The sequence below is a fragment of the Panthera tigris genome, chromosome B4 (genome assembly GCF_018350195.1).
Source record: "Panthera tigris isolate Pti1 chromosome B4, P.tigris_Pti1_mat1.1, whole genome shotgun sequence".
NCBI classification, from domain to species: domain Eukaryota; kingdom Metazoa; phylum Chordata; class Mammalia; order Carnivora; family Felidae; genus Panthera; species Panthera tigris.
This window is the reverse complement of record NC_056666.1, coordinates 138620167-138647432: the sequence shown is the minus strand read 5'-3', so window position 1 is coordinate 138647432 and position 27266 is coordinate 138620167. Positions and strand designations below refer to the sequence as shown.

The 27266-nt window shown below is 61.0% G+C and overlaps 1 long non-coding RNA gene across 1 annotated transcript; it reads left to right on the top strand.

Moving 5' to 3' along the window:
* Positions 1 to 14996: 14996 nt before the first annotated feature.
* On the top strand, positions 14997 to 16003 carry LOC122240168. The gene is made up of 2 exons (XR_006219529.1): positions 14997 to 15166; positions 15353 to 16003. It is a non-coding gene; the product is annotated as an uncharacterized LOC122240168 (long non-coding RNA).
* The last annotated feature ends 11263 nt before the right edge of the window (positions 16004 to 27266 follow it).

The following is a 27266-nucleotide window of genomic DNA, read 5'->3' as shown; positions in this document are numbered from 1 at the left end:
GAGTAAGTGGACAGTTGGATGGATGGATGGATGGATGTGTAGAAGGGTGGGTAGATGGATGAGTGAATGAATCTAGAAGCTGGAAGAGACCCTCATGGGCCTTTACTCCAATCTTTGGGAGGATGTATTTGTTCTGCTGGCTCACTTATCCCCTTTTGAGCACTTCTAGGGACAAGGACCTAACTACGCCACAAGGAAGGCTATTCCAAGGTAGAGAAATACCAGCTATTGGAAAGTTATTTTTTAAGAGCTGGATATTGGACAGGAAGTGCAGGAGACGAACAAATGTGCATCTGGTTGATATGTGACTTGTATTTATCCCTGGCCTCTGGTTCTAGTTTGTAAGTTCAGCGAGAAGGACTCCTTGGTTCCACACGAGACCCCCTATCTGCCCAGCTCCCCTGCAATTCTCCCTGTTGATACAGGAGTTCAGAGTTTCAGGACGCCTCCATTTTCTGCCCCATGGTAGCTCAACGGTTCACGAGAGGAATTATGTTCAAGCTCAGGTTGAAGCTTGCTCATAAGATATCACCTGTCCAGGCCCACGACCTGGTGTGCACACAGGGGCTCACCCTGTCCAGCGTCCAGCCCCTGCCAAGACTCCCTTCCTTTTCTAAAGCCCTCCTACTCTCCTCCTTCCCAGGGACGCACCCGTGGCCCATGTCCTTCTTCATGGCGTCCACAACGAGGAGCCCGGGAAAGAGTTGCCCGATTTAGCAAATGAAAGTACAGGGTGCCCTACATGTCTCTAAGTCAAGACTACACTAAAAATGCATTCACTTTTACCTGAAATCTGAAGTTAACTGGATGTCCTGCACTCACCTGGTAGCCCCAGACCGCGGGATGTAGACACTGACTGGACCCTCGGATCAGAGTGCAAAGCACAGGGCAGAATGGCAAAGGCGTGTGAGCTGCACGTTTGCTGTGGGTGAGGGGCTGGGTTGCAACTCTGTCCGCGGGAAGAGTGCACACTGCCCACTGTGACTCCTGTTTTTTCCAGGTGGCGCCCTTGGGGTGTTTCCCCAGCTCACTTGTCTCACGGAAGGAAGAGCCAGCTCCCAAGTCCCCTTCCTCTGCACAGAACACACCCAGGGCACCTATGTGCAGAGCAAACGCCCTGCTCATCCTCAAGGGGAGTGAAGGCTCGTCCCAGGCTAGCGACGCTGGCGGAGTGAGGGTCTAATCCCAGGCCTCACAGTTTTAGGATACACACCTGCCCGCACCTGAAGTAGGCCGGCCGGCCCTAGGAATCCTGCCAGGTGCCCTCGGCCCGGCTCCCCGCTGCCCTGCATGTCCCTGCTTCGGTCCAACGTGCCTCCTGCTCTGGGATTGCTAGAGCAAGCCTGGCCCGTGTCGTCTGGCCCACGGCAGGGGTGCCCGCTGCCACGGGATCCAGCTCGGATTCCCTAGCATTTTGGACTCGGCCTCGGCCTCCTCTCCAACCTGTCTCAGCTCCAGGTTGATGTCCTGCCCCAGACATCGCTCTCTGGCCAAGTTGCTTTGGGGAACAGGGTAGCATATTGTCACCAGTCTGACCGGGGAGGCAGCCAGACATCTCTGACAAATCTGGGCCGCCAGGGTGATCTGATTAGGCAAGATGGACGGCCGGGCCGTGCCCGCACACAGGCCCTCCGGCTGCCCGCCCCCCCACTCCGCCCTCTGCTGACCACCTCCACCCTCTGCTGCATCACTGACGGGCACTGCTGTCCCCAGGCCAGCGCCAGAGATCGGGAAGCGTAGCAGACGCTGGTGGGGACGCTGGACCCTCAGCCACGACAGCCGGCCCTGAGCCCCCTCCCCTTCCTCATCAGAGCCCAAAGAAGGTGTTAGCTTTGCAGAGAACCCAGCAAGCACCTGAGCGAGCCCGGAAACCGGGGTTCCGGGAGGGGGCCCTGCCCGGCCCCAGGGAGGGTGGCCCACCAGTGTGAATGCAAGAGGGTCCCAGAAGCGGTTGCCCTGGACACCGTGCAGGCTCCACTGCTTGACGGCCCTGTGGCTTTAGAAAAGTCACCTCCTCTGAGCCTCGGCATCTTCAGCTGTGAAGTGGGTACAATAACACGTCCCCTCCAAGACCATATTCGGCGAGATCCTAAGTGGAATGTTTGGGGGACACAGGCAGCGCTCCAGCGTCTTGTTGGAATGAGTGAGGCTGGCACGGAGCCCCGCGTTTGCCATAAACGTTTGATTTTGGGGTGACGTGTTATAAATATGTTTTCAAATGTTTATTTATTTTTGAGAGACACAGAGAGACAGAGTGTGAGCGGGGGAGGGGCAGGGAGAGAGGGAGACACGGAATCCAAAGCAGGCTCCGGGCTCCGAGCTGTCAGCCCCATGCGGGGCTCGAACCCATGAACCGCGAGATCGTGACCTGAGCCGAAGTCGGCCGCCCAACCGACTGAGCCCCCCAGGCGCCCCTGGGGTGACGTTTTAAATGTCAGATTGCCACACGTCTTTCCCGTTCACATCTGTGACCCTCCCTGCGAGGCACCCTGAAGACGTAGATGGGAGGGGTGGTGCCACCAGGGCAGGGCAGGAGCAGAGGGGGCGATGTCCGCAGAGCACCTAACGACAAGAATAAAACCAAGGAAATGTCGGGAGGCTTTTACCGTCACTTGTCGCCGGTGATTCCGGGCAGTCTCAGCGGCAAAACTCCTCCACCCCCCAGAACAAACTTTTTTGGCCAAGGTTCTAAATGACGCTCCGTTTGCCGTGGAGTTTGAAGTGCCCGTGTGGGCACACGCACGCACACGTGTGCACACACCCCATCAACCTCAAGTCCACGCATTCGCATCGTGCAGTCTTTACTAAGCGCCGTGTTCTACGTGGACAGAGATTTTTCAAAATGCTGCTTACAGATTTGGCCCCTGCACAGGTGCACGGTCTCACGGGTTCGTGCGGGGCCGACGGTCAGGACGGTGGGGACAAGTCTGGGTCCCGGCGCCCCCGCCTCTGTGCCGGCTGATGTCCGAGCAGCGGATCTGAGATAAGAAACACAGCATAGCCGGTGTGATTCTGTGTTCTTCGTGGCCCCGGGTTTCCTTTTGCCCTTAAAACAAGGCGGGGGGTGGGAGGGGGACGCTTGGGTGGCTCAGTCGGTTGAGCAGCTGACTCTTGATTTTGGCTCAGGTCACGATCTCCCAGTTCGTGGGTTCAAGCCCTGCGTCAGGCTCTGTGCTGACGGCACAGAGCATGCTTGGGATTCTCTCTCTCCCTCTCTCTCTCTCTGACCACCCCCCCCAGTCACATGCTCTCTCTGTCTCTCTCTCTCTCAAAATGAACATGTAAAAACATAAAAACTAAAACTTAAAGTAGAGACGTAGGCTTCAAATGGCACGGGAGTGGTGCTTTCCGTCTTGGTGCCTGCCGATTTTATTTCCCACGTGAACTCTTCATTTGAGTTTGGATCTTTGAAGAGGGAAACTCACGCTCTTAAACTTGTGAAATGTTTTAGAACTAAAGAGTGGATGGAGGTGATCCCATGGTCGTGACTGAAATTAGCTTCGCAATTGGGTGGGGGGAGCAGTTAAGGTGACGCACTCGGGTGTCAGTCACCAGGCCTGGCCTGCGGGGGAGTGAGCCTCTGCCAGGGGTCGGGCTGGACAGGGCGAGGGCCCACCTGCAAGAATGCACCCGCCACGTGGGTCTTTCGATCGGCATCTGGCATCCCTAGTTCTCACTCGACCCGCAAAAGTGTGTTCTCCCAGAACCGATGGGACACCGTGAAATTCGTGGTGCAGCTGGGACTTGAACCAGGGACCCCACCTGAGGTCACCTGCCTCCAGGCCCGTGCACGCGGTCCAGACACAGGCTGAGCCCCCGGGTGCTCTAAGGGCTTTGTCTCCAGGGAGGAGCCCGGGGCCTGGGGACAGAACACCTGTGTGCTGCGTGGGGGCCACGGTGGGGACCTGCGGGGCCCCTGACACCACCCACGACACTAGCCTGACTTTTCGAGGGAAGCTCGGCTTTACGCTGGGGTTGCCAAATGAAATACAGGTTGAACAGTTAAATTCGAATTTCAGGTAAACCACGAAGACTGTTTAGGATAATTTTAGCCCACGCGATATCTGGGACCCCATTTGGGGCTGAGTTATGAATTATTCCAAAATCTGTATGTGGGAGCCCTCACCCCGATGTGACTGCAGGTGGATGTGGGGTTAGATGAGGCCGCGAGGGCCGGCCCTGACCCCCCAGGACGGGAGTCCTCGTCAGAGGAGACACTGGAACTGTGTCCCTCTCTCTGCACTTGCACAGAGACGGGGTCACGCGAGGGCAGCGCGATGGTGGCCGGCACAAGCCGAGAGAATTAACCCCACCTTGCCCGCACCTTGGGTTTGGGCCTCCGGCCTCAGAGCCATGCGGCCGCGTACGTCTGCGGTCCAACCGCCAGGTCTGCGATGCTGTTTTGGCGTCCCCAGCGGTCTGAGACCGCTGGACAGTGTCAGTGTAGGGGACCTGAAAGAACGTGTGTGTCCCCGAGGAGCCAGCCAGGTCCTTCCTGTCTGAGAACCTGTGTGCTCATTTCCAGCACACAGCACGTCCCCCTAACGAGAATGTCCCCCGTCCAGCAGCAAGAGGACCAGGTGGGCGGGCACAGGGGCTGAATGTGACCCTTCCAAGACAGGCACGTCCTAGCCCAACAACCTCTAGATGTGACCTTCTTTGGGGACAAAATAGGGGCTTTGCTGGTAGCATTAAGGGTCTCGAGAGGACAGCATCCTGGATTAGGGTGGCCCTAAATGAGGATGACAAGTGTCCTCATAGGAAGAGGAGAGGAAGGTCAGCCACACGGGGGAAAGACCACGGAAGCCCGGGGGCCACCATGAGCTGCAAGAGACAAGAGGGACCATCCCCTGGCGCCTCATGGGGGGCGCAGCCCCACCTGCACTGTGACTGTGGCCTCTGGCTCCAGGAGGCTGGGAAACAGGTGTCTGTTGTGGTAGGCCCCCAGGCTTGTGGTCACTTGTTACAGACGTCACGGTCAACTCGGACAGACAGCAGCTGTAGACCTGCGGGCATTTGCACGCTGTCTCTACAAGAACGGGAGAGGCCGTCCTTGCCACGGATTCAGGGGTGGAGAGCAGGAAGGAAAAGAGACGAGGAGACAGTCGGGATTTCCGAGCAGTCCTACAGCCAGGTGCCAGCAAAGGGCCATCGCGTTGTGCCCCCGCTCAGCCGGAAGCCGTCGTGCCCTGAATGAGCCCTGAATGAGCACTTTCTCGCATTTTCAGAAAATATTCAAACGCGTGCAGAAAGAATCATATTTTCAATGAGCTGGAGGTTGAGGCTCCTGTTCCAGATGATTAATCAGACTGTATTTGCCTCCCAGAGCTGGCGTGTGTGTGGTTTTGGAAGCGGCTTCGTGTTTTATGTGCCATCTGCCGCATTTTTAAGGGTGGACAGATCAGGCTGGCAGGTGAACAGGGGGGTGAGGGGCCCGGAGGAGGCAGACAAGGGAACAGTGCTCGATGCTCGATTCTAGGGGACGGTCAGGTGTGAGGCGAGCCCTGACCCTCCTCCGGTGTGGGGACCTCCCTCCCGGCAGCTCCCCAGCCCTTCCGGGGAGCCGGGCACGCATCCCAGGCGGGGGCGGCCTGCTCAGATCTGGACCAATAATCAGCCTCCACACCCACGTCAAATCACTTCTGATAGATGTTAGGATGATTGTGGATTTTCACACTCCTTCCTTCTGTGAGTAGAAAATACAGCCGCGGTATTAACCGGAAGAATTGCGAGCCTTGGCCTGGATGGTTTGTTTTTCCATGGAACAAATCCTAAGGACGCCTGGGCGCATTTGACCGGTGCCTCAGTGTCTCCCGCCCAGACACGTGGAGCCGTGCCCCAGGCCCCACGTCCCTCCCGCATCCTGCCGTCCCCTCGCGACCGCCCGGGGTCACCGCAGTAGCACCTGCTGCCCGCACCTGCCACCACCGGAGAGCCCTGTGTGTAGCTCAGTTCTGCCCGCCATTTGCACACACGCCCGTCACGTGGGGCATTCCCGGGGTCAGATGAGGCGGCATTTGTGAGGGAGTTTCATCAAAATAACGAGGGTACCAAGGGCGTCCAGTGGGGGAGCCTGGCCGCGGGTGTGGACGCAGGACCGGCTGGTGGATGGGCCGTTGTGGTGTCGGGAACCGGGGGGGACACAGGCACAGTATGGCACCCGTCAGGTCATTACGGTGAAATTTTCTTATCCGGTTCTGCAGTTGACTCTCGGCGAGACCTCAGAGAAAGTTAATTAACCTCTTTGTTCCTCGATCTTCTCTCCGGTGACGGGGGTAATGCCCTCATTTGCAAACGCCCTCTGTCTCTTCAGAAATTCGTGAGGCTCCGTGGCCCGGCGGCTCTCTAAGTCACTGGACGGCACCGAGAGTTCCATGAGACTGTGATCGGGGCCCGGAGACCTGCAAAGGTCAGGGAGACTCCCGCACGGGCTGCATCTGTGGATCGGGCGCAGGACCGGGCTCAGCCGGGGTTTCCTGCCTCCTCCAGCCCCGCTCGCCCCGCCTGTACCCCTGCCGTCGGGCCAGCTGAGCGCCCCCTGCAGCCTCGTCGCGCTGCGTCCACTCTGGAGACACGATGCTCATGACTTTCTCTGCTGCTTTCCAAAGCCAGACGGGCATTCCTGGAGGTGGCCACCGCTCACCTGTCTGCGAGGCCCAGCGTCCGTCTGGCCCGCCTTTCGGGGCCCCGTCATGTACATCGAGTCTGGGGCAGCGCTGGCCCGATGCCGTGGGCAGCTCACGTCCACCTCTCAGAGTCTCCCTACCCTGGCAAAGAGGGGGTAGTGACAGTCCCCACCCCACGGGCCGCTGGAACGTGAGTGCTGGTGATGCAGGGTGCTTACTCACCTGCTGCGCACGCCTGAGCTCTTATCCCTTATCAGCAAATCCACACGTGACTCCTCCTCAACCCTAGGCTGGCCCCAAACCCCCGTGGGTGTTCTGCTCGGTCTAACTTCAAACCTTCCTCAACCACATTCTTCCAAAAAACTCAGACATGGGATCCGGGTCTGTAAACCGACTAAGGTCTGGAAATGGGGGAGGGGCCGTCATTTTCCAGGTGTGGAGGCTGACGTCAGTCCACGGCTGACGACGCTTGATTTTTATCCTTTAAATTACCGTAGATGTGACGTGGCACCTGGCCGGCTCCCCGGGCGTCCGTCCCCTCCAGGGGCACAGGGACCCGTCAGCCAGCATGGGACGGGGTCCCTGTGGCCCACACTGATTGCGGGCTGGCCCCGGTGCCCAGGACGGTGGTTATGCCCACTTCACCTCCCAGGGCTCAATGCCCCCCTGCTTGTGCTGCTCTGGATCCCGTGATCTCTGTCTGCATTGCCGCCTCTCTGGCACCCCGGCCATAAGGACAGGCACCACCAAACTCCTAGAACAGCTGACCCCTCCCCTCCCTCCCCCCTCCCCCAGCCTTAGCAAGAGAGCTCCGGCCTGGCCGCTCCTTACCATGGCCCATCACTCTTCCCGGCTTCCAGGAGCCTCCTGGAGACACTGCAGAGGCTGGCCCCAGACACCCAGAGCCCTGAATTCTAGGTCCTGGATGTGTGTCCACGGCTGCACACGCTCCCCTACCCGGCCTCCCTTTCTGTCTCACCTGCCCCGGCACCCACCTGCCACCTGCACGCCCCCCTCTGAGTCCAAGGTGCCTATTAGCTGGGCTCTGCCCACCTTGGTGGCCGCACCAGGCAGGGCCTGACTCTGCTTCTGGGGCGGGGCCGGCAGGGGGGCACGGGCAGGGACACAGGTGTCATCTCATGAGCTGTTGCCTCAGGTGAGGTCACTGCACATTCTCCAGGCGAAGGGAGGGGTCCCCTCTACTAACCCTGGGGGTTCAGGGACTCCTGGGCTTTGAGGTTCTCGGGCCCACCCGGGAACACCCCCACCCCGGGTCTGAGGACCCCACGCCCTCCTGGTAGGGCCCTCCTCTCAAGTCCCCTCCACGGCTCTGCCCCGCTTACAGCCGGACCCCAGCTCTGATCTTGAGCCCCGCCCACGCCGTGGCTGATGTTGCCGGGACCCCTCAAAGACGTCGTAGGTGAATAGCTTTCCTGGTGTACTTTATGTTGGTAGATGCCTTTTGTTGGTACCTTTTCTTTTTTCTGGGCTTCCGGTGCAATGCAGGTAATGCAGCCAGGGGGCTGTGGCCTTTGGGGGCGCTGATGACTACCGCGGGCGGGGTAAAAAGCCCCTGGTACCCGATGCTACCGCAGCCAAGGCCTATCAGCTTCTCTCCCGTCACTGGCAACAGATTGGTGAGCCGCCCGGCTCCCAGACCCTGCCTGCGATGCTGCTTCCCCGAGCCGCTCCTGGTGCTGAGGGCTTTAGCCTGGCAACCCCAGAAACGGGAGCCTGTGGACTGCAGCTTGAAGAGGGCTCCGGCCCCGGGCAGCGGGAGGGAGGCCTGGGGTGAGGCGGGAACGAGGGAGAGCCAGCTGGGCCGGCCGGGCTTTGCTCCTCTCACGTCTCTGCTTGCAGGGAGGGCGGCTGGATCCCGGGGACGCCCTGCTTCAGCTGGACACCTGCCCGGCTCGCCTCCCCCTGTGGCTGTGCCCAGATCCTCTCTCTCGCCCTCCGTGGGACGCGAGCCTCTCCCCTCCGCGGCAGAGGCCCCCGCAGGCCTCGCTCAGCACCTGCCACCCCGCTTACTGACAAGCAGGCAGTGTAGACGCACCTGGAGTGGAGGGTCTGGGAGCGCAGCCGAGTATCGGGAGAGAAACTGAAAAGCTCCTGGCGAGGTGCACAGACATGGGCTGGGCGAGCGGGGGCCAGGAGCTCCAGGGACTCGGCGGGAACAAGGAGCTGAAGCTGCCCCTTGTCGACGACCAAGGGCGGGCGAGGACCAGGTGTGTCTCAGGGGGTCCAGCTTCGCCGCGAGGGTGCCCATGCCCCTCGCTTCCGGGCAGGCGTTCCTGGGCCCCCGCGTGGCCCCTGCAGGGCTGCGTCTCCCGACTGGCAGAGCCCAGGCAGAGCCAGGACGCGGGGGGCAGACGTGACCCACGGCGTGGCCGGCTTGTGCTCGCGGGAGTTTGGCTGAGTCCACATGCAGCCTGTGGCCCCAGCGGTGGCTGGCACAGAGAACAGGGAGGCCTTCAGGGTGTGGGTTGGTGCCCCACAGGGGTCCAAACCCCCCACCCCCGTCCCGGGATGAAGGTTGTGCATCGCGGCTTCCACGGCGAATGCCATTGGCGTTTCTGTCACAGTCTCTGCGGAACCTCCATCCCGAGGCCTGGCAATGGTTCCTCCCTGCTCCCGAGTCCGGCTGGGTGTGTGTGCGGGGGTCCGTCACCAGGGCTGGACTCGGCCACTGCCAGCTGGGTGACCCGTGTCCCCGGGGGGCGCTGGTGGTCTCAGAGGCGGCTGTGCTGATCTTCCATGGACATCCTCCCTGGAAGGGGACAAGCCGGGGCAGGCAGACCCCCCCCCCCACCAGCTTGTGCTCATCCCCCTGCCAGCCTGCCTGCCCTGCCCACACGGCACTTCAGGGTTCCCAGAGAGGGAAGGAGGGCTTGCGGGGAGTGTGGAGGCTGGCACAGAAGTGGCAATCGTCACTCCTGTCCTCTGGGCCCTTCCAGGTAAGCCCCACAGCCAGCCCAGACTCAGAGGGTGGGACACTGACCCCCCCCCCCATGTGAGGAGCTACAGAATCATGTCACAACGAGGCAGGGCTCTGGGAGGGGGTCTTACCCCACTTACCCTCAACGAGAGCAGGGTAAGTCTACGTAGGTAGGTGCGTGTGCTTGTATGAGTGTGCGTGTGTGTAAGTGCACACGCGTCTGCATGCAGGCTGAGTGCATGTGGTGCACACGTGTGTCTGAGTGCACGCGTGCATGCACGTGTGTGTCTGTGTCTGTGTCTGCATGCAGCGAGCGTGTGCGTGTGCGTGCGTGCGTGTGTTCCTGTCTGGGTGTGTTTCTCTCTCCCAGCTCCGGCCTCACGCTAACACTGGCCTCAGATAATGATCTGGAAGCTTCTCCTCCTGGGTCTGAGGAGCCTCTGGATGCTGCAGTTGGGGTAATTGACTCCCAGGAGACACCCGATCAAAGGCCCCTTAAGTCTTAGCGATCTGACTACACACGGGGTCACCCGGCCCCTGCACGGCCGGTGTGTGTGGGCTGGTCCGCTGGCAGTTGCCCCTCCCAGGCGGAGAGAGACGTTGCGACGAGGCACGCAGACCCACCCACCCCGAGGAGTAAACGTGCGGTTGTGCAACCGTTTTCTGTAGTCAGTTTCACTCTCCCCGGTAATCCGTGACGTGCACACTAAAGCCTCAGAGACAGGCATTTCTGCCCCTCAGAATGGGGGTTCAAGGCTAAGCCGTCCCTGGAAAGGACACCTGAAGCCATCCAGCGCCTTCCATGGGGACGAAGCCAGGCCGGTCACTGGAGGACAAACACACCAGGCATCGTGTGCCTGCGGGACCCAGGGTGGGGACTCAGGAGGGACGAGCTGGAGGGAACTCACGGGGCAAGGCTGGCAGGCAGGGGGGTCCGCATTTACCGGGCACGGCGTGGAGCACCCCGTCTCCGCCGCAGCCTGTCACCCCGCACGGAGGCTCTGGGCCAGGCCCCCGGCGGTCGGTCTGGCCTCCGAGGGGCACCCTTGTCCCCCACCCACAGATTCTCCCTTTGACACCGGGGCGGGTCGTTCTCCCAAACAGAAGGGAGGGAAACGTCAGGGCAGAATTTCCTCGGCCCACGGGCGTCATCCACCTTCATAAACCCCCTGGTGCCCGCACCGCGCCTCGGCCTTGGCCAGAGTCCGTGATCAGGGGCATCTGATTTCAGACAAGCCAATCATTCTGGCCCCTCAAGCTTATAGCAGATACGGTCCCATCGTGTTCTCCTGAGCATGGAAACATTTCCAGACTCCATAACCACTAAAGTCCTGGCGAGTCGGGCTCTCGGGGACTCCGTGGACACCTTAGTGTTTTCTGCCCTGCTTTGTAATTCAGGAAGCCTCCTAGAGGCTGAGTGCCATCGGACGGACCCCTTGCCTTAGAGAAATGGAAGTTCCCAGCAAAGAATCACTGAATTTCTACCGAGCGGGGTGATACAGTGGGCTCGTGTTTTATTTCACTTTTTAATAAGCTTTTTTTTTTTACAGGTTGGTTTATTTTTGAGAGAGAGAGCACAAGCAGGGGAGGGGCAGAGAGAGAGGGTGGGGACAGAAGACTGAAAGCAGGATCCGCACGGACAGCAGCGAGCCCGATGTGGGGCTTGAACTCACGAACCACGGATCTAAGCCAAGGCAGACAGAGGCCTAAGACAGAGGTCTAAGCCAAGGCTCGACCGACAGAGCCACCCAGGTGCCCCTGCGTCACTTTGCAAAGAAAGGGTTCCTGTGTGTCCACGTGCCTGTGTGTGTCGGGCAGCGGGGGGACTGCATGGCAAGGAGCTCTCGGCAGAGGCAGGGGCCTGGTGCCAGAAGGGCCCCCGCCCGGGCTGTGGGCTGGCGGGGGGGGGGGGGCCCTCCCCTCCCCTCCCCCTCCCCCGCCACCGCCCTGATGACTACTGTTGGCAGAAGCAGGTCTAAGTTTCCAGGCAAAGGATGAACACTCCACATTCCACGAATCTGAACCGAGAACAAATGTGAGGGGAGCAAAGAGCCCCCCAGCCCCCCGGCCCAGAAGGTGGTTGTGCACCTGCGGGATTTTGTAAACAACTGAGAGCGATTTTTCTTTCTTTCCTGCTTCCACCGAGCGGGCATGCACTGAGCAGTCTCTCTGTGCAGACTCGTTCTCAGGCTTCAGGACGCGAGAGGAGCGAGATAAAGCCTCTGCGTTGGGGAAGCTCGGGGAGAAGGCGCGGGGGTGGGGAGGGGGTGGGTACCGAACAGTCAGAGCTGTGACAGCACTTCTGCGGGGAGGACCGTCCGAAGCCAGCGCCTGGAGCCCGTGGGTGTGTGTTTCTGGAAGGGGCTGGGTGTGGGGCTGAGGGTGGCAGGTGGGCCAGTGACTGCCAGGCTTTGCGATGTGTATTCAGCACTCGCCGTGGGCCAGCCAGCAGGCTGTTCGCTTTGCACAGAGCCCCTCCTTCAAACCCACGGCGGGGGGGGATTGTGAGCAGCCCACCTTCGCTGCAGCAGGAACTGGGTCCGCTCTGAGCTCACACGACCCCTAAGCGGAGAGCTGGGGCTCCGACTCAGGCCCCGACCCCACCCTTCCGCGAGGCCACCTGCCCTACGGAGAGTGAGGCGCTCCTGTGGAGCGTCACTGGGGGCGCGTCCCTCCTCTGTGTCTGCATGGGATCCCCAGCTGGGACGTGCACAGGACTCTCGGGGAGGGTGAGGGGGGCGGCTGGAAGGTCTCCGTGCCGGAGCGTAGACCCCGCAGGTCTCACAGGTCCCGCGGGAGGCTGGGCTGCTGGGACACCGCCCGCATCTGAGCAGCGGGGCTTTGGTGTGGAGGAAGTGTCTCCCGAGGGTGGGGCTGGGAGTCCTGGGGGCCCCCACCCTGGTCGTCCGGTCTCCTGTACCTGAGACCCCAAGAGCCGTCCTCCCGGGCTCAGCCCCAGCCAAGCTCAAGGTCCGCCCTGCCTGCCTCGTGGGCTTGCTCCCCGCGGCCGTGCCGCAGGCCAGAGGCTGCCCCTGGTCCGGTCTGCTTCCCTCCGCCACCTGACATGTTCTGTGCCCTGGGGGTCCCCTCCACACAGGGCACTGGCTTGGTTTGGAAAGCACCTCCTGGGGCTCCGTCCCGGGGCAGGTGCGCGGGGAGCACGTGGCCCCACGTTCTGTGGCTGCCCGTCTGCAGAGACCCCTCCACTGGCCCGGCCCCCGGCCGCCTGGTCCTCTCCACCGCAGTCTCTGCCGGCAGTTTCTGCGGCACTTTCTTCAGAGGAAAGAAAGTAGCTTCTTTTTCACCTATGTTGGGGGTTCTTCTCTACCGGACTTTTCGCCAGCAGTCGGGCTCCACCTCCCTTCTTTTTCCCAGAAATCCCTAAGTGTGCTGTCCGCTCCGGGTTTTCATTTGTTGGTTATCCGATTATGCCACGGATTTTCCTGTCTATCTCTCTGGCTACATCTTCCTGGTGCAGGTGGACGGGGCCGGAGGGGGAGCGTCTGGCCTCTCGGCCGGGACTCCGTCGGTCCTTGTGCCGATCTGTGGCTGCGCCCTGGCTCCTGGCCCTTCCCTGCCTTCGTCCCTTTCTCTCCACCAGGGGGGAGTTTCTCAGCCAGGTGGTGACGGCCCCCAGCTCCGTTCCAAAGCCCTGAGATGTCCCCCAGCCCCACGTGGCCACGTGCCTCCCACCCCCCGATACTGTGGCTCCACACTGACATGTCAGCTCAACAGGCCCAGACCAGTCACCGGCCCTCAGCATTTACCCTGCCCCCAGCCTCTCGGGAATCATACCACCATCCCCAGGGGTCCAGGAGGCACCCCCACACCTCTTTTCTCCCTAGGCAGCCACGGGCCATCGTGGACTTCATCATGTTGACCTAAGTGCTGCTGAAACACCATTCCCTCCCTTCCCTGTCTGTGGCCCAGGCACCGGGCCTCTAGCATGGACCTAAGTCACAGCCCCCTCGTGTGCCCCCCCCCCCCAGACAAATGGGACCCTGGCCAGGCCCACATTGTGCTGTGGCACCTGTGGCCTCACCTCTGTCCCCACGGCCTCCGTGGAGCCCACCACTCTTCCATCCATTAATGCTAGTATTTCCAGATGGGAGCCACTCCTGTTTTCTAGAGATTTCCTTCTTCCTCTTTCCCTGTTGCCTCTCCATCCTGGGCTCGAGGCAGGTGCCTTCGGGCCCCAGGAGCCCCTCCTGTGCCCGGCTTCCCGCTGCTGCCCCCAGGGAAACTGAAGCCCATGGCCAGGCTGGCTGCTCACATCCACAAGGAGCCCTGCTTGTGCTTGCCGTGTCCCCACCTGGTCGCCCTGCAGGCTACACGGGAGTGAGGCCCTTTGCACAGACACTGGGGCCCTCCACACCTCGTCCACTGCCTTCTCCCTTGGGGCCAGCCCCTTTCCTCCCTCTCCGTCCATCTGTCCATCCATCCCTCTAATTCCAACTTCCCTCCTAGCACAGCCCTCAAGGATGTCTCACCATCCACGAGGCATAAGTCACACGGACGTCTCCAGGGTGGGGACTGCAGGACAAGAAATCCTAGCGGTGTCGAACGGTGGCCTAATGTCGGGAGGGTGCGCTGGTCTTCATCCGGGCTCCCCTGTAGACAGCACTGGAGGGCGGGGCTGGGCCTGACCCTCTACGCACCGCAGCCCCACCACGCGGCTCGCATCCTCAACACTGCTGCGTCTTCCTGTTTCTAAGAAGCTCTGTGCAGCCATCAGGAGGAGTGCATCACTTTCAGAAGAAGCCCAGTCTTGGAGGCTGATGATCTGAGCTCAAATTCTGGCCCGACGCCAAGCAGGGGAGCTGGGCTGAGTTCATCTTGGCTTCCAGTTCCTCCCCAGTGAAAGTGGGGTGTCAGTATGTGTCCCCGTGTAGCAGCAGAGTGGGGGATGAAATTCAGAGTCGTCTAACCCGAGGCTCCGTATCCGTTAGGCTCGCAGCGTGTGAAGGGTCACAGAGCAGCCCCACTGGCCTCAGGCACCTGCTCAGCCCCACAGGTGTCAGGTTAAAGGCGAGCGAGAGCCTGTTGTCACCTTCCCCGGGGTCACCTCCTGCCAGAATGAGAGACACCGTTGGTGCAGGTGCTTCCTACCTTCGCGCCCATGACCAGATTCCAAGCTCTGGGTTGGATCCATGGCGTGCTTCCTTCTGGGGCAGCCTCTGAAAATAATGCCACCATTTAGCCAGAGTAGATTTTCTTCATTCATTAATCTCTGGGCCATAACGAATCAGCCACGACCTGCCTTTCCCTGGATATGAAGTCATTTTCAGTATTTATTTTAAGAAACAGCGCTGCGTTGGGAAGGGCCAGTGATTCAGGCTGGGCCGGGAGCCGGACGGCCTCATCCAGGACGCTGAACAATCACTCTTATGACATCATGGTGAGACCTCGTGTTTGCTCACCGCAGCGAGGAGAGGAGTCGGTGCGTCTTGGGCTCTGGCCGCCTTCCCACAGTCTGGGCCCGTCTCCTGTGCCAAGAAGCTTCCTTACACGTTCGCCCAAGCACAGAGGCGGCCTCTGGGATGGCAGACGGGCTCGTTCTGCTGAAACCGGCGGCTGCCCCTGCGGGAAGTGCCCCCCACAGGTGCCGCCCCTCTGCCCTCTCGTGGGGTCGGCCTCCCCGGGCCGTTTTCCCTCGCACACGCACACACATGTGCCTAGCGTCAGCTGGAAAACGGTGTCGGGGGCGGTCCAGGTACGACGTGTGGGTCAGGAACGGACTCCCGAAGGCGGAGGGTGCCATCCCAGCCCACCGCCTGCTCTCTTACAGGTGAAGAAACAAAACGAGAGGATAGAAATAAAGAGTGAAAGCGGAGGCCCCTGGATCATGCCAACGAGGGGGAGCAGGGCCCCGCAGGCCCCTCTACCCTCCTCAGAGGGTCCCCTGGAACAGCCCAGGGCAGGTGGAAGCTAACGACAGGGGCGGGCTTCTGGAGCCCCGAGTCGGCTGGAGGACCGCACGCGGAGATGGGAGTCTTTGCAGTCCTGTCTGTCCTACCGCGCAGCCGCTGTGGGTTCCGCTGCCGCGGTGACCTTGATGCGGGGCGTCCTCTCACCTGAGGTTGCAGGGGGCAGAGGGGGCCACGCTCCCCGCCCCCCCCCCCACTCAGAGCCCCTGCCTGTTGCTGTTTGGCCCTGCGGTGCCTTCTCCGCGGCCCCTGAAATACTCACAGGGTCACGCCTTTCCCATTTCTGAAATCGTTTCGTGCTCTCTCTCAGGGTAATGAACTTGGGCTTCCTGTAAATTTACCCCTTTCTTCACTTCTGTACGACTCTCGCTTGCTCCTGGCTTCCCCACCCTTCCCCTAAATGATTTTCCCTGCCGTGGTATCGCCCAGATTTTTTTTTTCTTTTTGTACTTGTGTGGTGAGTCAGCGCTTCCCATTTAGGGCCGTGCATATTAAAACCTTTCTGCAGCTCAGACGGAGGCTTCTCTTTCATTCCTAAACGCTCTGCTCTCGGTCTCTCCGGCGAGGGCTGGCCATTGCCTAGTTATTTGCTCATTTTCAAATATTTGTTAAGGACCCACTCTGTGCCAAGCTTGGGAAGAAGCTGGCCGGCCTCGGTGGAGCCAGGGCCCTGACTGGCGACCTGATTCCATCGCGAACAGCATTCGTGAGCAGGGCACAGAGTGCACCACCCGCGGTCACACAGACCAGGATTTGCCTCCGCGGACGTGCCCGCGGGCTGTTTGATCGGGAGAAGTAGCTTCACGCACACACAGAACATGCCACTGCCCAGACGAACGAACTGAGAAACAGCGGCTACCGCAGGTGAAGCCGTGGGACCTCCGCGTGGTGGTTACTTGTAAGGGTTTTTATTTCCAACCTGTCTCCGGCGCGGAAGCCTGTCAGAGAAACAGCAGCGACACAGTCCCCACGCTCCCAGGGCCCAGCGTCTCATGGGAGAGAAAGGGCCGTGACTTTGATTCCTTCCGGCAAATGTCCCCCGAGGCCTCGCGGCGGGAGACGTGTGTTCGGAGGGGGCGGGTGGGAGTTTCTGGGGGGCCGTGAGCGAGAGCAAAGGCTGCCGCTCCCAGGTTCACAAGCACCATCAATGAGGTTCGAAAGCAAACTGCTGGAGGGAGCTGTAGACCCCAAGGTGATTTAGGAGGAAGCTGATACCCATGCTTATGCTGCGCCTTGAGGTGGCCACGGGCTGTGTGTCCCAAACCTCCGGTTGAAGCCCTAACCCCCAATGGGGTGGTTTTGGTGGTTTGTTTCTGCTTTTTTGTTTGTTTTTGGTTTTTTTTGCAGGTTTGGGTTCTGGACGTTAAACCCTCGAGGGGCCCCCGGGACCCATCAGGGCCTGGGACGGCTGGGGACACACTCCTCGGATGCCAGACTCCTCCTGTGAGGGCGAGTTAGGTGACTGACGTGGGGCAGAGACACAGGGAGGCAGAGAATCAGAGAGAGGGAGAGAGACTGAGGGGCAGACACTCTGGGGGAGAGTGAGGGAGAAGTGCAGGGTCCCAGGCACTCCCAGCAGGAGAGGGGCCCTCGGGGGGCCCTCGGGAGGTACAGATGAGGTGATGAGAATGTGCCCCCACGATGGGAGGACTGAGGGAAGGCGGCTGAGTGCAAACCAGATCTGCAGCCTTGGGCTTCCAGAACTGCGGAAAACAAGGGTCGGCTGGTTGAGTCACCTGTGTGCCATCATGTGTCGAAGCAGCCTAGCAGACGTGGCTACAGAGGAAACAGGGTGACTTGCGGGAGGAAAGGACACTCAAAGTGGAGGCCACCCTGCGAGCAGAAGCCGGAGTCTAGAAAGCTCCAGGCGTGTGTAGACGTAGGGACTGGTCAGGGAGCTGCTGGTACACAGACAGGCGGGAGCCCACAGGCAGGACATTCACGGCCAGGTGGGGACCCAGCAAGGGCAGGTAAGCAGGCGGGTGAGATCTTTCTAGAGGCCATTGAAGAAGAGGGAGGAGGCCAGGCAGGAGTCGGGTGCAGGGGTACAAGCTACGTGAAGAACATGCGGCCTGGAGTCTGGACTGAGTGGGGTGGGGTGGGGTGGGGGGAAAGCAAGCCGGGGATAGAACCAGGGGTCCCTCTAAAGACTCAGCGGGCATCACAGGCAGGCGCTGACCCGTCCTTGATCACTCCCAGGCAGGGAACCCTAGGGAACCCCGCACACACACGGTTACTGAGACACGTCTACAATGCGTGGTCACCACATAACACCCAGCCTTCAAGTTGATTTTGCCAGAAAACCCTTAGGCAGGATCCCATGTACATTGTCAGAAAAGCGTGTGGGTTGGGGCACCTGGGTGGCTCAGCTGGTTAAGCCTCTGACTTCACCTCCGGTCACGATCTCATGGTTCTCGGGTTCGAGCCCCTCGTCGGGCTCTGTGCTGACAGCTCGGAGCCTGGAGCCTGTTTCAGATTCTGTGTCTCCTTCCCTCTCTGCCCCTCCCCCATTTGCTAGCTGTCTGTATCTCTCTCAAAAATAAATAAACATTTAAAAAAAAAACAAAAGGAAGAAAAGTGGGTGGGACCACGTCTGCGGCCACGTGGGTCCCGAGGACTCTACGAGCTTCGGGGCAGGTCCTGTGGTCCCATCCCTGCTCCGCAAGGGGAACCACTGGCCGGGCTGGTGGCCGGCAGCCTATCTCACACCCGCCAGCCTCCCCGGGTTGTGTGCACAGATGACCTTGGAGTGTTCACAACTGTGCTACTTGGAGACAAAGACACGGGTGTCAGAGACTCAGCTGCGATGTCCAGGGTCTCACTGGAGCCACGTGGTGGAGCAGGACGGCCTCGGGGTCCAACCTCTTAACCGCTGGCCGAGTCTGGTGAGGCACGGGAGACTCGGGGAGGCCCTTTCCCGGCAGGCGGTGGACACATTCCCTCAGCCAACTGCCTCCCTGAACGCTAGACTCTGGGCCCTCCATTTGCCCTTTAGGGTCCCACGAAACGGCCTGAGAGTCCCCCGATCCCACAGCACAGTGATCCTGGCCCCCTCCACCCTCCCGAGCCACGTGGTTTCCTGCACTCACCTGTCCTGAGTCTGCTCCGGGGCATCTGTCGTTCAAGGTGAGCCCCGCGGCCGCGCACCAGGCTGTAGGGTGGGGGGCCAGGGTGCAGGTTTACTCCAAGACCTCGGGGGCTGCGAACCCAAAGGCAGCTGTCAGGCCCCTGGCCCCAGGGACCCCAGGGCTCTCCACCACTCCGTCCACCACCTGGGGTCACTTAGGGTCCCAGTGCAGGGACTTGCGTGTAGGGACTGTGCTGATTTGAACCCTCCTGTCACAGGTCCTGTGGCCGGGGGACGGCTCACCCAGTTCTCTCTGAATCCCAGCAAGGGAGGTGCTAACAACATCCCCTCTGGCAGGTGGGGAAACTGATCCACATTCGTGCCTGCGGCATCGACCCTGTGGCCCCCAGGTCGTGTGCGCCCTGCCTCTGCGCGCTCACCGCCAGGCTGTCCTGTCCCCTTGCTGTCTCTTCCTGTTCCTTCAGGCGCCCGCGCTGATACCTGGCTGAGGCTCCGAGATCGGTTGTCACCATTCGGCTCCCGCATGTGCTGGGCAGCCTTTGCAGCCTGACCTTTCACAGGTGCTCTCTGCGCCCTCGCCCACGTCCCCGGGCGCACCCCTGCTCACAACCCTGACGCGCCTCTGCAGCCTTGCTCACTTCATGGACGCGCCCCTGCGCCCTTGCTCATGTCGTGGACGCGCCTCATGCCCTCGCCCACGTCCCCGGCGCGCCCCTGCTCACGACCCTGACGCGCCCCTGCGCCCTTGCTCACGTCGTGGACGTGCCCCGTGCCCTCACCCACGTCCCTGGGCGTGCCCCTGCTCATGACCCTGACGCGCCCCTGCGCCTTCGCTCATGTCGTGGACGCGCCCCTGCACCTTCGCTCACGTCGTGGACGCGCCCCGTGCCCTCGCCCACGTCCCCGGGCGCGCATCTGGATGGCAAACCAGCCGCCGTATGCACCTGCTCTCCCGCTTCTGGATGCTGGCACAGTCTCCCTCCCTGGTCTGTCCAACCTTCCCGGCAAGGAGGGCTTCCTGCGTACCGATCGCTGGGGACTCCGAGGGCGGTGCTGCCCGTCTCTCCTGCGCACGCGGACCCTCAGCACACACCTGTGGGTGGGGTCCCAGAGCAGAACGCCGCTGGACCAGGGACTTGCTTCTAGGTCGATGACATGTAGCCACCCCTCCGGTTTGCGCACTCGCCTGGCTCCCAGCCCCACCCGAGGGTGATCACAGCACACACGCTACCTCCCCTGGGCCCCGGGCGCCCTGCAGGGGGCGGGGGTAGCTCGCGGCTCACGTTCACGTCACTCGGGACGGTGCGGTGGCCGAGGAAGGTTCCACATCCTCACCCCCACGCCTCCTTGGGGGTCTCACCCAAGGTTCCACATCCTCACCCCCACGCCTCCCTGAGCCCTGGACGCTGCGGGTGATGACATCCAGGGCCCTGTCATCGACTCGTCCACAGGAAGGTCACGAGAAACCGCCAGGCGCTCTTCTAAGCCCGCATGAGCAGAGTCCGTGGCCGTGAGGGTCTCGAGCTGCGGGAGGAAGTGCTCGTCACCTGGTGTCCTCATTGACCCCAGGGCCTGACCTTGGGCAGGGCTTCTGCAGAGGCTAACACCAGACATAAGGCCGAAGCAAAGAGAAACAGCAGAAGCCAAATGAAACGCAAAGTCTGCGCTTGACTCGGGGACCCGCTCCCGGTCCCGGGGTGCATATGGAACCCCCAGCTGAGGGGCTCTGGTTCGCAAAGACTGCACAGCATTTCCTTCCAGGGCAACAGCCCATCAGACGCCTCAGCTCCCCGCCTCCGGCGCTGGGCTCCGAATGTGCATGGGCTCCCTGACGGTGACCCTGGAGCAGGTCACCCTGCCCCCCCCAAGCCCCCACCCCCTCCACCACCCCTCCATCCTTCCTGCCTACAGCCGCAGCAGCTTTGGCTGGCAGTCTTGGGGACCCGGGCTTTGTCCAGACTTCGGGCCAGCAGCCTCCCCGGCTGCCCCACTCAGACACAGCACCTGACCTTCTGGTACCAACCTCCTCATCCACAAGGTCCAGCCCGGGCCTCTCCTCCTCCAGAAGCCGACCTGCTTCTCGGAATGAGCCCTGCAGCAGCCCACTCCTGTCCCCGTCGTAGCAGAGGCTACCCCGCCTTGTCTGCCCAGCCAGGGCATGGGGGCTCCTGGGACGGGTGTCTGCCCCTCAGCCCGGGCAGTGAGGGCATGGGATTGCGAGTGAGGAGGAAACAGGGTGGCTGCTGCCGGGCGTGGTCCAGCCGGCAAGGCAGCCTTTCCAGCTGGGAGCTCCAAGCTGGGCACCTCCTGGGCTGACAGGGAAGGCCCCCCCCTCACCTCTCCCTGTTTCCTGCCTTCCCCGAACATCTCGTGAGTTACCCACACAGGTGCACAGAGACAGAGACAAAGGGAAACAGAGAGACAGAGATGGAGACAGGCAGAAATAGAAACAAAGACAGAGAGGATGCCAGCCTCGGGCACACATGCTGCCTTCCCCTGGGAGCTAGGCTGCCCCACTGCCCACCCGAGCTCAGAGCACAAAGACAGGGAGAGAGAGAATCCCGAGCAGGCTCCACACTGTCAGCATAGAGCCTGATGTGGGGCTCAAACCCACGAACCGTGAGATCACGACCTGGGCCGAGATCGAGAGTCAGGCATTCGACCAACTGAGCCACGCAGGCACCCCTCTGCTGCACACTTTCTAAGTGTGCCCTCTTCCTCGAGCCTGGGGACCCCGCATGTGAGGCAGCAGCCCCTGGGAACACACAGAGGCCCAGGACGTCCTGACGGTGCCCTCCTTCCTGACATTCAGGTCTCGTGTGGGACAGAATCTTACCTTTCCCCGTGCAAGTCAGCTTCTCAAACAGGGAAAATGAAAATGTTACTTTTTCTAGGCAAAACTCACAGTTTTATACATTTTCTCTGTAGGCAGAAATAGACCTTTTTTTTTTTCTCTCTCTCTCTCTTTTAGAAAAATCGAAGGTGGCTTTCAAATGTCAAACTTTCAGACTGAGGACAAACTGCCTTTTAAATATCACGTTTTCGAAAATGTATACGTTTTTTATTTTACCTCTTGTCATCTTTTCCGAACACATCCCAAGTCACAACAGCGAGACGCATCAAAGAAATGTGTATTTTCTGCAGGAGCACATGCCTTGTGCTCACAGGAAGGTGCCTGGGATTGACAAAGGGACGTGTTCTAATTGGCAGTGATGCTGGAACGGGGCCTCACTCCCGGGTGAGGGGCCGGGAACTTCCTTGGTTCCGGGTGGGAGCTTGCACACGGGTGAGCCCACAAGTGAGCGCCCGGGTGGCTGGGCGTGACCTCGTGCAGGCCTGGCTGAGGCCCGGGCCTCAGCGGGGGTCCTCCGGGTCTGAGCCTTCCTCCCCCAGCTTCCAGAGTGCGGCCTTGAAGAAGAGACTTCGTTTCCGCCCCATCGGTGTCTTTATGTGCAAGTGACCACAGCCCGAGGACATCGCCTCCTGCTGGACCGCCCGGGGTCAAACCCCTAAGGCTTAAAGGAGACTCCAGGTGGGGCCCACCCCCATCCAGGACCATCTCATCTCAAGGTCCTTAGCTAAGTCCGTCTGCAAAGACCCTATTTGCAAATAAGGTCACAGTCACCAGCACTGGGAGTTAGAACTTGAACATATGTGGGTGGGGGGCACACGCAGGCCACCGGAAGGAGGGAGACTGAGCCCCACGTCAGGACAGGGATGTTCCCCCGACAGCAGATAGTGCTGAGCCTCGGTTTTGTGCCTTAAGCGATGGGAGTAATTGTTAGTAGTCATAGTGAATCTTGCCTCGGTTTCCCAACCGGGGGGATGGGGAGGGGCGTCCCAGTGCCTGTGCAGACTGGCGTCTTGGCTGATATTGCCGTCTCGGAGCCGCCCGCACACTCAGTGGTGACTCATCGTGTCGCAAAACCGCAGGGGCTGCAGACATCTGATTCACACCCCACAGACCGCTGCAGCCGGCCCGTGCGGTACAGACCCTTAGATGCACTCCCAGGGAAGGTCTTGCACTGGCCACGAGGCCGCAGAGGGGCACCTTGCTCTGAGGACGCCCCGGCCCTGTGGGCAGGTGAGGTGCTGTGGCAGAGAGGCTTCTGGGAGGCGGCTGACCGCCGGGGAGGCCGGGGTCTGGGGCCCAGCCCCAGAGGGAGGTGCAGAGAGCCTAGGGTGGGGTGGGCCACCCCCGGAGCTCACGGGCTCAGAATCCACACCCTAGGCCCCAAATCACGAGTTTCACGGAGTTTTCTACATCTTGTTATCGTGGGAAGCAATGGACTCGGCCATTCTGCAAAAACGGGAGTTAGAGGTTGGGAATGTTCCGGATGCTTCGCTTGAAGCAGCACCACGCCCGTCCCTGCCCGGCTGTGGATCCTCATATTCCTGAAAAGTGGCCACGGAGAGCACCTTCACCCCACAGCAGGGAGGGGCAGGCTCTGAGGCCAGCCCTCTGCCTCCCACCCTCCTCCAGGCCTGCCCTCGACGGATGCAAACACGGGCGTCTGGGAGCGAGTGGGGGCAGCCCGGCCCGGGGGCCCGGAGAAGGCAAGCGTCTCCTACTCAGCGTCCCAGACCTCCTTGCCGAGTGCCGGGCGCTTGCTGCAGCGGGGTCGCGGGCGGCTGGACGGGACTCACCCTCTCGAACGGGGGCGCTGGTTGGTGCCAGGGCCTGGTGCAAACACAGATTTAGTAACGAGGGTCTTCGATCTCACATCCACTATGTGCCTGGTGCTCAACTAGCCACTTGGGAGGTTTTATCTGTGCGTCTCAGAACACCTGCCCGTGAAGCTCACACGAGACCCATTTTGCAGATCAAGAAACGGTCAGGGCTTTGGTGCGTTTATCAGACTCTCTAATCGGAGACCCCCTCGGCCTGAGACTTCCAGACAATTAAGACGGGAGGGGTCTGCCTGGTCTGATTTACCCAGTTACTTTCCTCTCACAGGCATCCGGCCCGGAAGACGACACAGAGGTTCTGAGAGGACCCGTGCCCCCCGGCCCCCGGCCTCGTGGGGGAACGGAAGCCTTCCCACCCCCTGCTCTGTGCCCTGCAGAGATGGACGAGCCGTGACGCTCCAGGAGCGTCACAAGGCTCGGTGTCACGTGGACACAGGATGGGGGATGGTCACCACCGGCAACGTTAATTACAACAGAGGGAAAACAGCAGTGCACTGTCACGGAAGTGACGTGGTGATTACTCTCGTCTCTGGAGCCTGCACCGCCCGCTCCCCGGCTTTCTTTGTTATATATTAGGGGGAAAGACACCGCTGCCGGCTGCACTAACCACGGGCTCCGTCTGAGGGCCGCTGACGTGTCCGCTGCTCGGCCCGAGACTCAAGGTCACTGTGCGGAAAGGCAGGGGAGTCGTAGGGTCCTGACCTCAGACTCTTCGCTGACGCCACTGAAATGCGAAGGGGGCTTGATGCAGTTTATTTGTTTATTTGCTTATTTCTTTATTTTCCTTGGGGAGGGAAGTATTCTGGGAAAGAAGGATTTAGAAGCCAGAATACCCAGAGTCCTGGCGGGTTACACCCTCATGCGAGGTGTGCCCAGGGGAGCCCCCACGTCTGTCGGCCTGCCTGCTTCCCGCGTGCACTGAGCCACCGCTGTCCTCGTCCTCAGGGTGACATTGGGGCAGCTCGGGCCCCGCCATCTCCTGCTTTCCTTCCCAGCACTGGCTTCTCCCTGGGAACCTGCCTGCACTGTTCTTCCTGGAACAGAACCTGGAACAGAACCTGGGGCCCTGTTCTTCCTGGAACGAGTCCTTCCGGAATGTGGGCCATGACCCGGCCGGGAGGGCCTCACATTTTTTGTGGATCAAAGACAAGAGGACGACACCCACCATGATGTGCTTCTGTTTCTCCCGTGGAAGACGGGGTGCAGGAGGCCGAGCCCCAGCGGGCGTCCCCGCCTGTCTGCACCCCCACCTCCGCCATCAGATCCATTTTGGAAGCATGAGGAGAAATGCCCCCTCAGACGACAGTGGGGGATGTCTGGCAAAGCCCCCCGGGGTTCTGGTCTGGGGTGACTGCGGGGCTCTGCCCCGGGGCCCGGAGTCCAGGCCTGGCCTGCACGTCGCCTCACAGAGGTGCCACGGGGAGCGGGGAAGAGTCACCCTCTGTCCCAGTGGGGCCCAGCCCGCCCGCCAGCTCAGCGCTGCCCCCCTAATGGTCCGCGTATGACCAGCAAGGGAGCCGGCAGAACTGCCGAGACTCAAGCAAAGGCCCTGTGCTGTCTCCGCCTCTGAGTTCTGGGGTGTGAGCCCCGCAGCCATTGCTAACTGGTAACGAGCCCTGGGGGCCCACGTCTGGGGCAGATACCATGCTGAGCGAGAGGGTGGCCCGAGCCCCTTCCACCTGGGATCCAGGCACCACCTGACGGCTGTCAGGCGAGACAGGGTCGCAGTCGGGCTCGGAGGCGGCCGCCTACAGAGAGGCATCTGAGTGTCAGGGAGCAGGACCCGACTTCCTCGTGATTTCATCTATTTACAAATGTGCCCCCAGCTTCCGTGGATCTTTGGCTGAGGATTTAGGGCCCCGGCAGACCCACCACCCCGGCTCATCCTTCTTCCTAAGGCCCCCTCGCAGCAGGAAGTGAGCCGCACCTCTTCCCGCGAAAGCGTCGTCACCTGCCGTCGCCGCGGACTGAGGGCCATCCATGGCCTTGCAGTTGCAACGTCGCGGGTTGTGCCTCTGGCGCTCGCCAAGGGGAGAAGCGTCCCGTGGCGTCTTCGACTACGAGCTGCCGGCGGGAAAGTCTCGCCAGCCAAACAGCCGCGGCCTGTGTCTGCCTGGCACTCCGCAAATCTCAGGGGCTCTCGTGTACAAGACGGTCCTTGGTTCTCACGGCACGTCCCTGAGGCAGGACGAGGACGGGGACGAGGAAACCCAGGCGCTGGCCCGGGACAGCCGCATCACGGCGCGCCCAGCAGGCTGCTGGTCTCCGGAATAAGATGCCGACCGGTCCTGGCTGAGTTCGCTCCTCCGTCGGTAGAACCAGGCTCATCGGAGCCTCTCAAGCCTACTTGATAAGTAAGTTTTGCCACAACAGTACCTTGTTCCACGTGGTGGCCTCAACCCCTCACAGGCTGACTGGGGCCGAACAGGTGACATGGTCACCTGGGTGTAGAATCCAAGATCCCCCTCGTTTGTGTCGGTTCCGTTTAAAGACGGCCTCCCCGCAGACATGTCCCCCTTCCCGCCCCACAGGCTCCTCGTGACTCCCCTGGCCGTGTAGACTTTCCCACTGTGGCTGCGACTTTCCACCTCTGCTCCCGCGTCCTGGCCGCGTGGATATCTCCCCTTCACATCCCCCAGCCCCCAGGCCGGGGACGCTGGGCCGGCCTCTGAGGGGAGGCTCATGCTTACGGGGATCCCTACTTCCCACACACGGGGACCCCCACCCCTGCACCTCCCCCGCCTCTCTGGTGCTTCCCTGCTCCGAGCCACGAAGGCCGGTCTGAGTCCCCTGCCAGTTCCCGGTTGTTGAACTGGGTTGGGCTGAGCCTGGGGTTCAATGCTTGGGGGTCTGTCGTTGGGTCTCAGATCTTGAGGTCACAGGACCTCTTTTCCTTGCACTTCCCCAAATGAGACGGATCTTCCCACCCCAGGATGGGCTCTCACCTTGTCACCTCGCCAAGTACCGCGCTCACCCGGAGTATGAAAGAAGACGTGCGCGAAGGCAGGTATGCCCGGAGCCAGCTCGCGGGTCCGCGTGCCGAGAGGGCCGGTGCTTCTCCGGCGAGTGGAGGCGACCCTGTCAGAGCCACACCCCGTCTTGTGGTCCTGTCCGGGTTCCCACTGGGATGCGGCGGCTCGGGGAAGGGCCTGGGAGTCTGCCTTCCTAACAAGTACCCTGGTGCTGCCGATGCTGGGGGTCTCGAAGCACCCACAGCAGCTGGCCTGGAAGCCTGCAGTCAGGGTGACAGCCGTGTGGCTGGGGCACCCTGCGCCCATGTCCCCGAAATGATGACCGGGACGCCCCTCTCCTGGGGCTGTGGGTAGCGTGGGAAGTTGTACACGTACCTGTGCGGTTCTCAAAGGGTCACTGTGTCAGGCAGATCACACCGCATCCTCACACAGGCAAGAGGCACAGGAACTTTAGCAATAAAAATAAACGAGCTGCCAAGCCACAAGGAGACAGGAAGAGACCTAAGTGCACGCCGCTAAGCGAAGGCAGCCAGTTTGAAAAGGGTGTGCACGCACCGTATGATTCCAACTCTGTGGCATTCTGCAAAAGGCAGATCTGAGACAGTAAGATCAGTGGTTGCCCAGGGTTTAGAAGGAGGGAGGGGTGAACAGGCAGAGCCCAGAGGACTTTGAGGGCAGTGAGAGGCTTTCTGGAGGCTGCCTCAAAGGTGGATTCGTGCCACTATAAACATGTCAAACCCACAGAACGCACCACACAGAGTGAACCCTAGTACGCACTCCAGACTTCAGCGAGCAAAAGTGTATCAACGTTGGCTCATGGGTCCCGAAGAACGCACCCCACGGATGCAAGACGTTAATAAGAGGGCAGCTGTGTCGTGGGGATAGTGGGAGCCCCGTGCTTCCCTCGGATTCTTCTGTAACCCTAAACCTGCTCCGCACTGCCCAGGAGTTTTGCCCTGCAGGGCTGGACCTGCCCGAGGTCTGGGCCCCGGGGGACGCATCTCACAGACTCCCTGCCCACCTTAG